Source organism: Homarus americanus, unplaced genomic scaffold, assembly GCF_018991925.1.
Source record: "Homarus americanus isolate GMGI-L3 unplaced genomic scaffold, GMGI_Hamer_2.0 scaffold23598, whole genome shotgun sequence".
Taxonomy (NCBI): domain Eukaryota; kingdom Metazoa; phylum Arthropoda; class Malacostraca; order Decapoda; family Nephropidae; genus Homarus; species Homarus americanus.
The window spans coordinates 312,857-321,676 of NW_024731054.1; positions in this window are offsets into that span (position 1 = coordinate 312,857).

The window sequence follows — 8,820 nt, forward strand, 5'->3', positions numbered from 1 at the left end:
ACCGCGTTAAGCGGGGTACTACTGTATTTACCTAGAAAGTATTGCCGTTACATACACACAACTCGACTTAGATAAGGGTAGTATTTACTACCAATGAAAGCATTTAAGGCCAATGGACTGTTTAGTGCACAGTGCTACACTTATGTAATTAGTTTGGGTTATCTTAAAAAGGGACCAACAGTTGTATTGGTGTCTGTTTTAAGTTGTACAGTGCAGGAAGTATACACAGACCCGACAGAGTTATTTACCTATGCATATAGACTTGCATGTTATATAAGATTATTGTTTACACAGTGTTTGTACCTAGTCACTAAAATATGCATATATCGTGCACAGTTGTCTTCAAGAAATGGATATTCATAGTTTCAATAAGTTTAACTTATGTCCAGCAGCACATTACTTATAAATGTATGATTATTTGTTTTATTTGTAGCATTTGCATATTATTAGTGCCAAGCCTTTTAACATCACAAATTTCATTAACTACAGTATATGCTCAGAAGTAAAGTAAATATTCAATATAATTTATTATAAGGAATAATTGTGAACAATAAAACATTCAAATAAACAGGAATCCCAAGTCATTTAAGTTATACAAACTTAGGCTACACTAGCAATTTCCGAAAACTTTGAATTTGTTGCAGCAGTCACCCCTAATCCACTGCTGTTTTCTATGATGTGCAGATGAACCATCACATCTGGAAGTGGTTCCTAGCTCTGCCTCATTTTTCACCCTCCTCTGGTAGCGTACAGACGTTACCAGCTCACGGTTACCACGTGATCTCAAGTAATACTGGCAGTGTGGTACATGTATTGTGTTCCCACCTGTCTATGGGATATATTGTGTTGACTTTACGTTAACCACAGTCGTGCTGTTTATCGATAGTGATGTTTACCCCTTTGGACATTCCGGCTTCCACCTGCACGAGTTCCTGACACTCCTGCCCGGCCTCCTGGTGTACTGTGATGGGCTCTGTAGAGTCACACGCATCCACAGGTTGAGTGCAGTGACTCCTGACACTGCTTCCTCATCAGCTTAGTATACCAGGTAGTGACATGTACCAGAGAACAGTTGGCGAGAAGCCTCTTCATGTCTATCCTTGGGATGGACTGTGATGTGCTATGTGGAGTCAAACACACTCACACACTGCCTGTTGTGTTTTCTGATGCCACTCCTTTTCTTGGTGGTGGCGTGGTATTTAGAACAACATCCGGCAAGACTCCTCTTCTCAAACGACTAAGGACAACCACAGGATTCGTTCGATTAAGTTTGTGGCGAAAGGCTGTCGCAGCGCATTCTGCCTGTATGGTTCTAATTGCTGCTCTATAAACACACACCTTGCTTGTCTGGCTTACGTCCCTCAGGAAGTTCTCTTCTCTGGTAGACAAAACCAGGAAAGAGTGGGTTATAATTAAAGACCGGTGGAGATTGGCTTCTTGGTCCTCTTCCAAATGCAAAGCACCTCTCTTGGGTGGAAGGATCCCACATTGGGCATATCCCTCCTCATGCTGAAACCTCAAGACCATGAAAAAGAGGGCTCTGCTGAAGACACGTTGAGGTCGCCGGGCCACCTCCGGCACCCACACCGTCACCATCCAGGTCAACCAGTGGATGGTCCCAGGATAGACGGCTTGCTTCTCCATGGGCTTATTCCTAGGCAAAGCCTAAGGAAACCTCTCCATGTTGAACCCCCACGCATTGGCACTCAAGAGCTTCCTCTCTCAGGATCTCCCCATCAGAAAGCGACCAAATACTGGACACTGTCAGACGCCTCTCGAAGGAAAAGGGAACCCGAAAACGACGTGACGGACAGGGGCAAGCTCAGGGAAGCTGTATACCATATACAGTCACTTGCATCCCATCACCCCACTAGTTCTTCTACCGGGGCCACAGGGTCGGCCAGTGACGTGGAGTCCGTTCGGTCGGAGGCTTTTTCCTGCGGACTACGTAGGAGAAGGGAACCCCATGCAATCTCCAGAGCACACTTCAAGGTTTTATGCTGTCACGGTGAGGTTCCGGCATCGATCTCCCAGCCCCCTACCTTTACCAGTTCCAGTGAAACACAAGAGACAGTCTGGCATGCCAGAAACACCTCACTCTAGGGTCCCTTGACCCTCACAGGAGATCAGTGCTCCCTGTGTGACTGCAGAAGGTTCCGTCACCTGGATACTGGTACCCTAATAATGGAACGTGCACCAGGCAGTGGAGGGTCTCTTAGCCGCCTACACCACCACAAAGGGTACTGATGGACAAACTATCTGCAAGAAGGCAGAAAATTTTATCATTCAGTGGGCCTCGAGTGAGGGCAACGCCATGGGGTTGTATCATTTCAAGTCGCAAAGATATCCACACCTGTGTTGGAGGCCAGGCTCACTGACGCAGTCTACTCACTGGCCCACGTTCATGGAGATCAAGAGAAGAGGATGGCAGACAAGCCATCCTACATCTCTAAGATATAACATCTTGTAATGAGTGTCCAAACAGTCGCCCCCTGGGACTGTACCAGGGAGGGTATACATGACTGATGAGTTAGGGTGGCTTCCTCGGAGGAGTCCCTGCAATCAGGTTTCGAACTCCTGTCAACAGTCGCTGTGGTCGCTGTCTCTATCGAAAATGAGAGACTATCTTCAGACGTATGTTCTGTTCTCATGACCCCAAAAATTACAAACGGGGCACTTTCTCTGAAAAGCGAAGGCTCTGCCAAAGGTGATTACTGAGGACAATTCCAGGCATAAGGCGGCAGCGACCAAGCTCTCCTCTACCGCACTAGTACACTATACAAGCAATGGTGGCCAACGTGGCTCTCGCAGAGGTGGTAGAATCAACTTTGTCACCTTTTTTTCCAGTCCCGAGTTAGTACAGTACCCAAAAACAACTCGGACAGAGAGCGCCTGGTGGTGGACCTGAGCCGCCTGAACAAGTACAATACACCACACAAGTACAGGGTGCTGACTGTCTACTAGATTCGCTTACACCTGTACCAAGGGGCATGGCTGATATTGATCTACCTCGCAGACGTATGCTGGCACATCCTGATCCACAAGAGATACGTAATGTCCTTCACAGTCCTTCTCTTTGTTCTGTCACTGGCTTCTCGAATATTTACAAAGTTTACCAGGGTGATAGCAAAGAAATTAACATGACAGAGTCAACGTGTTAGTACCCCAAGGACTGACTTGTGATGGCTCCCTCCAAGCAGGGAACTGCCAACACAATCACAACAACAATCATATGGAGGAGGGCATGAAGTTTAAGTTGAACTTTGCAAAATTCAACCTCGAATCTACCCAGCATCTGACCTGGCTAGGAATGGAGTGGGACACCAGGATCGCTTCCCTCTGCCTCTCCGCAGACAACAAACGGCGCATTGGAGGAAGCTCCAGAGAACATGGGTAGCTCGGGAGATATCCCATCACCAGTGGGAAAGTCTGCTGGGTTCTCTGAATTATGCAGAGGAAGTACTGCCTCTTGGAAGACTATGGCAACAACATCTCATGATTGCAGACAACCTCCAGTTTAGCCTTAGACATATACAGACACAAATAGGTGGTGGTTTGCTGCATCAATAAACAAGGCCGGCCCAGCCATGGTGCCTCGAACTCCTCAAGTGGTGCTACAACCCACTCGTTCTAGGGAGATGCTTGGAAGAACCACTCTTAAGACGATTAGATATCCTTACAGCTATGCATGTGGAGTTGCTCCACACCCTGTTCATTGAATGTTTTTCCACACGTATAGCTGAGGACATGTTGCGTGCCAACCGCTCCTCCATAACAAGGCAGTACCAATCACATTGGCATGCCTTCCAGGAGTTCCTGCACGCCAGAAACGCCCCTCTAATCTCGGATTCCCACGTGCTCGAATTTATGTCGGATCTGGATCATGACAAGGGGCGATTTATATCAACGATATCGGGGCAGGTCGCACTGGACCAACAGGCAATCCAACTGATCAAGACAGGGTTGTTTAACCAACACCTTCACATCAGGTGAGAAGAGCCATTACAGTCACTCCAAAGGACTCTGGATCTCCTTGGCTCCTCACATTACATGGACAACCACTCCCCGGACACCCTTAACAAGGCAGTATTCATGATCGCCCTGGCGACGAGCCTTTGAATATCCCAGCTCAGAGCCCTTACTCGCTTTGTCAGCTGGACAGGGTTCACACAGGATGGTTCTACAGTTTCACTTGCACCATCTCAGATCTTGACGAAAAATGAGAGGGATGATCACCGTTTGGGTCTAGTTTTACGTTCCTGCATGGTCAGTTGAGGGTCGCCTTCACCCTCCTTGCCCAGTGGATGTACTGCTTGCATACATGAAGGGGGCGACACCATGAAGTCAGGAATCTTTCATCTGGCCTGACTCAGGCCACCTCTGTACATTCACAAACTTATTATTGATCTTTTGCCGGGTCATTGAGAAGGCGGCTCTGGACCTTGCAACTAGCGTGCTCGATCTGAGAGGACGTGCGGCAACCTTCACCTTCCTCCAATCAAGGTCGCTCGACCTGGTCAAAGAAGGGAGACGAAATTCACAGAAGACTCCTGTAAGAGGTACAGGAGCTAAAAAAAGGTATCCTTGCATACTCTGTGAAACAATGAAACAAATTCACTATATCTTGATTATCGTCTTCCTGTGGCTAATTTTATTATTTTTCTATTGATCACTTTTTTAACTTTTCACTATACAGATAAATGAATGTGGTTTTACTGGGGGATCAAACAGGTGTTACAACCATTAGGTAGTAGGCAGCTACCAAACAGGGAGGTACTACCGTCTGGGAAGATACTGGAAGCATAATGCATTGTCTAATGGTAGACTGCTGCTATATGGCACCACAAAAATTGTGACCAAGTCCCAGGTTGTTGATCTGACTTTCTGCCTCATTTACACACAATTGCAGGGTCTCAATTGTCTCTCTTACTTTGACAATAGCATACATACCTGTATGTCATTTCTCACTATTGATTGATTGTTTTTATTTATTTAATTATGGTCTATTATTATTATTATTATTATTATTATTATTATTATTATTATTTAATATTTTATTTTATTTTTTATTAATTATTATTATTATTATTATTATTATTATTATTATTATTATTATTATTATTATTATTATTATTATTATTATCATCCCCAGGCCCTGGTGTGGGTCAATGACCTGTGCCCTGGTGGGCTAATCTCGTAAAAAAAATTGCTTGCAGGTAGTGGCCGCTGTCGGGCGGTGGTGTCAGTGGTGTAGAAACCCTGCAGGTTTTACAATATACTGTATACATATTTACATGTAGGAAAATATTAGAATTCGTCATCTTAGATTTGTCAAAAACTTCTAAAGCCTAATTACTGTCTTTTACTCTGCTAATAATTAATTAGCCCTTACCAAATTACCCCTAACACCATTAACATGCACATTACGCTCTCATTTTCCCTGATTACCTCCATGGTAATAAAATGGGTTGATCCGGTCCACACTTCACATTTCTTTGAAAGACTATGAATCAAAAAATAATTCTCAGATAGTTGAACTTTTTCTAATTTTGTCACTTCTATCTCAAATACACGTCCGAATCTCTAAGTAATGTTCACTCACAATAAGCTCTATTAAATTTTCAAGTCTTTAAGTTTCGTAATAAAATAAGCGTATTCAACAGATGTCTGCCTGGGTTCCTTCGATACATTTCTTAAACTACTATGGATTCATTGGTTTCTTTAACAGTGCAGCGGCCTTTATCCTTTGAAGTAAATCACAGATTCTCAGAAGCTTTATTTGACATCGTCATGACCAGTATTGGTAATAGAAAAACAATAAAAATGCTTCAACTTGGCACACAGAATCTAAATAAAAGTTTCACACCCTTTATTTAAACCAGGCAGTATTTAAGTGCTCCAGGCACAGGTCACTGACCCACATTGGGGCCTGGGGGGCGAAAATGTAATAATAATAATAATAATAATAATAATAATAATAATAGTAAAGAACCACAAAGAAATACAAAATGAAAAAAGATCAAAAGTGAGGAACAATATATGTATGTTGTGTTGTCAATAGTAAGAGAAACAATTGAGATCCTGCAATTGTGTGTAAATGAGGCAGAAAGTCAGATCAGCAACCTGGGACTTGGTCACATATGGCAGCAGGGTCTACCATAGACAACACATTATATAAGTACCACCAACGTATAGGCTTTGCTAATGTACGGTATTTTTAGTGAAAATAATTAGAATACTTCAAAATTTGCAGTTGTGTAATAGATCTATAATTTGCTTAAGTTTCCCAAAAAAGATGTAGCATTCTCGTTAAAATCGTGAATTCTTTGTTTTTCAAATATTTGGCGCCCAAAACTCATATTATTGTCACAGATGCTGTTACATGCGAATCTAGTTTTATTTATGATTATAGCTTTATATATGATTATTCACATGGTGGTTTATATTTTCAGTGTAATAATTAATGGTATGTGTAGGTGAGCGCCATCTATTATTTAACAGCGCTACTAATCCTCACGGGGTACAGGGGAGAGCTTCTCGTCTGTAGATTCTGTTAGTCCGTCAAACCAACAGCTGCAGTGCAGCACAAATACACAGCAGGAGCAGACAGATGGATGGTGGAGCAACTACCCTATACGACCTGATAGTCTTGGAAATATCCGCCTAAGACATTGGTAAGACCTTTATTAATAATATCATATCAGTTATATAACCGAGGTAAATATGCATAAGTGAGCCCAACTCCGTTTCTAAATTAAAAACATTTTTTTCTCATAGTTCAGACTTCAGACTATTCTACCCGTTAAGACACCATTATTATGGCATTTCCGTCGAACGTTTATATTTTTCTAGTATTTTAATAGATGTAATGGTTAACATTCGTCCACAGGCTGTACGCTAGGGGGCAGGGAAAAAACACTGGTTCTATATAGTTGCTAATAAACTATCTCCCCTCAACTATATAGTCCATTAGGGGACGGGGAAAAACACTTTTATTTGAGTTGCAGGCTGCACTTTTCAGGCATCGTTTGTATGAACTGACAAACACCTATGCAAATTTCATGCCATTTCATGCATACTTACCCTGCCGCATCGCGAACGACTTTTGTCAACTTTTAGTGTATACCAAAAATTAGGTGTCATTTAATGTTTTCCAGGATAATGATAAATTTTACATGGGTGACATCGATTTAATTCATGTTATTTTACAGGTACACCGTATGAAAATCATTACAAGTTCATATTGAAATTCTTTTTTGTGCGGAACAGCATCATTTTCTAGACAATAATCTTTGCCTAATATATCCATCTCTCGATTCGTATCCGTCACTTCAGTGCAAGCTTCAGTCATCACTTTTATGCCTCTCTCGACCGCCTGAGTGCTGTTTGGCCACTTGGGCACCACTAATGGTGTCTCAGAATGTCATTAACCTGTAGATTTGACAGAAGCAATGTGGAGGCTCAGTCTTGAGTTCATTCCTCTCCAGTTAATCATGGAATGATAGTTTTTTGCTTGCCACTTTGGTTTCAGAGTCACCACCTTTCTCATGTTGATTACAGGAGGCACATCCTCATTCCCATCTCCATCTTTACCCTCCTCATCAGTATAGTTTAACAAATTCTCGTCAACAGCATCAGAATCTTCCTTCTCCTCTTCAGATCTGCCAGTGCATTCTTCCTTTGCTGATTCTCCTCTCTAATTTTCTTATCAGTTGCAAGCTTCAGTCATCACTTTTATGCCTCTCTCACCGCCTGAGTGCTGTTTGGCCCGCCGGGCACCACTAATGGTGTCTCAAGAATGTCATTAACCTGTAGATTTGACAGAGAAGCAATGTAAGGAGGCTCAGTCTTGAGTTCATTCCTCCAGTTAATCATGGAATGATAGTTTTTTGCTTGCCACTTTAGTTTCCAGGTCACCACCTTTCTCATGTTGATTACAGGAGGCACATCCTCATTCCCATCTCCATCTTCCCTCCTCATCAGTATAGTTTAACAAATTCTCGTCAACAGCAGCATCAGAATCTTCCTTCTCCTCTTCAGATCTGCCAGTGCATTCTTCCTTTTGCTGATTCTCCTCTCTAATTTTTCTTATCATTGAGACAGCTTTTTCTCTAACAGTCATGTCTCATCTGCACACATACCAAGAAGAATTGATCTGTGTGGGCAAGTATGCATTTCTCTGGACAGCCTTCTTCACTATCGTCTCCTCCTCACTATTCAGGTGTTTCATATATAGCAGGGACTGAGCATTTCCTTGAGCCGTGTGTTACGTAAGGGTGTATCTTGATGTAAAACCACATTGGAGCACTGAACTTTATTATTGTAATGACAATTCTTTTCAACTCTGGCTGGGATTTGATGTTACTACATACAGCCTGAGATTCTACTCCATAGGTGTTCCACCTTGACACACAGGGAGGACCTGGCTCAATAGCAGCCAAGTCATCTTCAACAACACCTGTGATAACTCCTTTACAAATCCTATACAGGTATTTCTGATCCCAGGACAGATCTTTCTCCACTTCATCATTAAACACAGGAAATCAGGAAACTGACTGACTGGAAGGCGACAACTGAAGCTCAGACAAAGACTCTTGATCTGCTCCAATGGGACCACCCAATGCTCAGGACCATGGTTTACCATCATAGTGATAAAACTGCGCGGAAGGCAGCTCATTTCCGTAAAGCTGACATATGAAATAATGGAGCGGGTGACCAAGTAACATTTCAAGATGATGAATGACTCCATTTCTGATCCTACATTTACATTGGTTCCATCACAACCAACACACACAATGGGCTGGGTTAGATTTTTCTCCA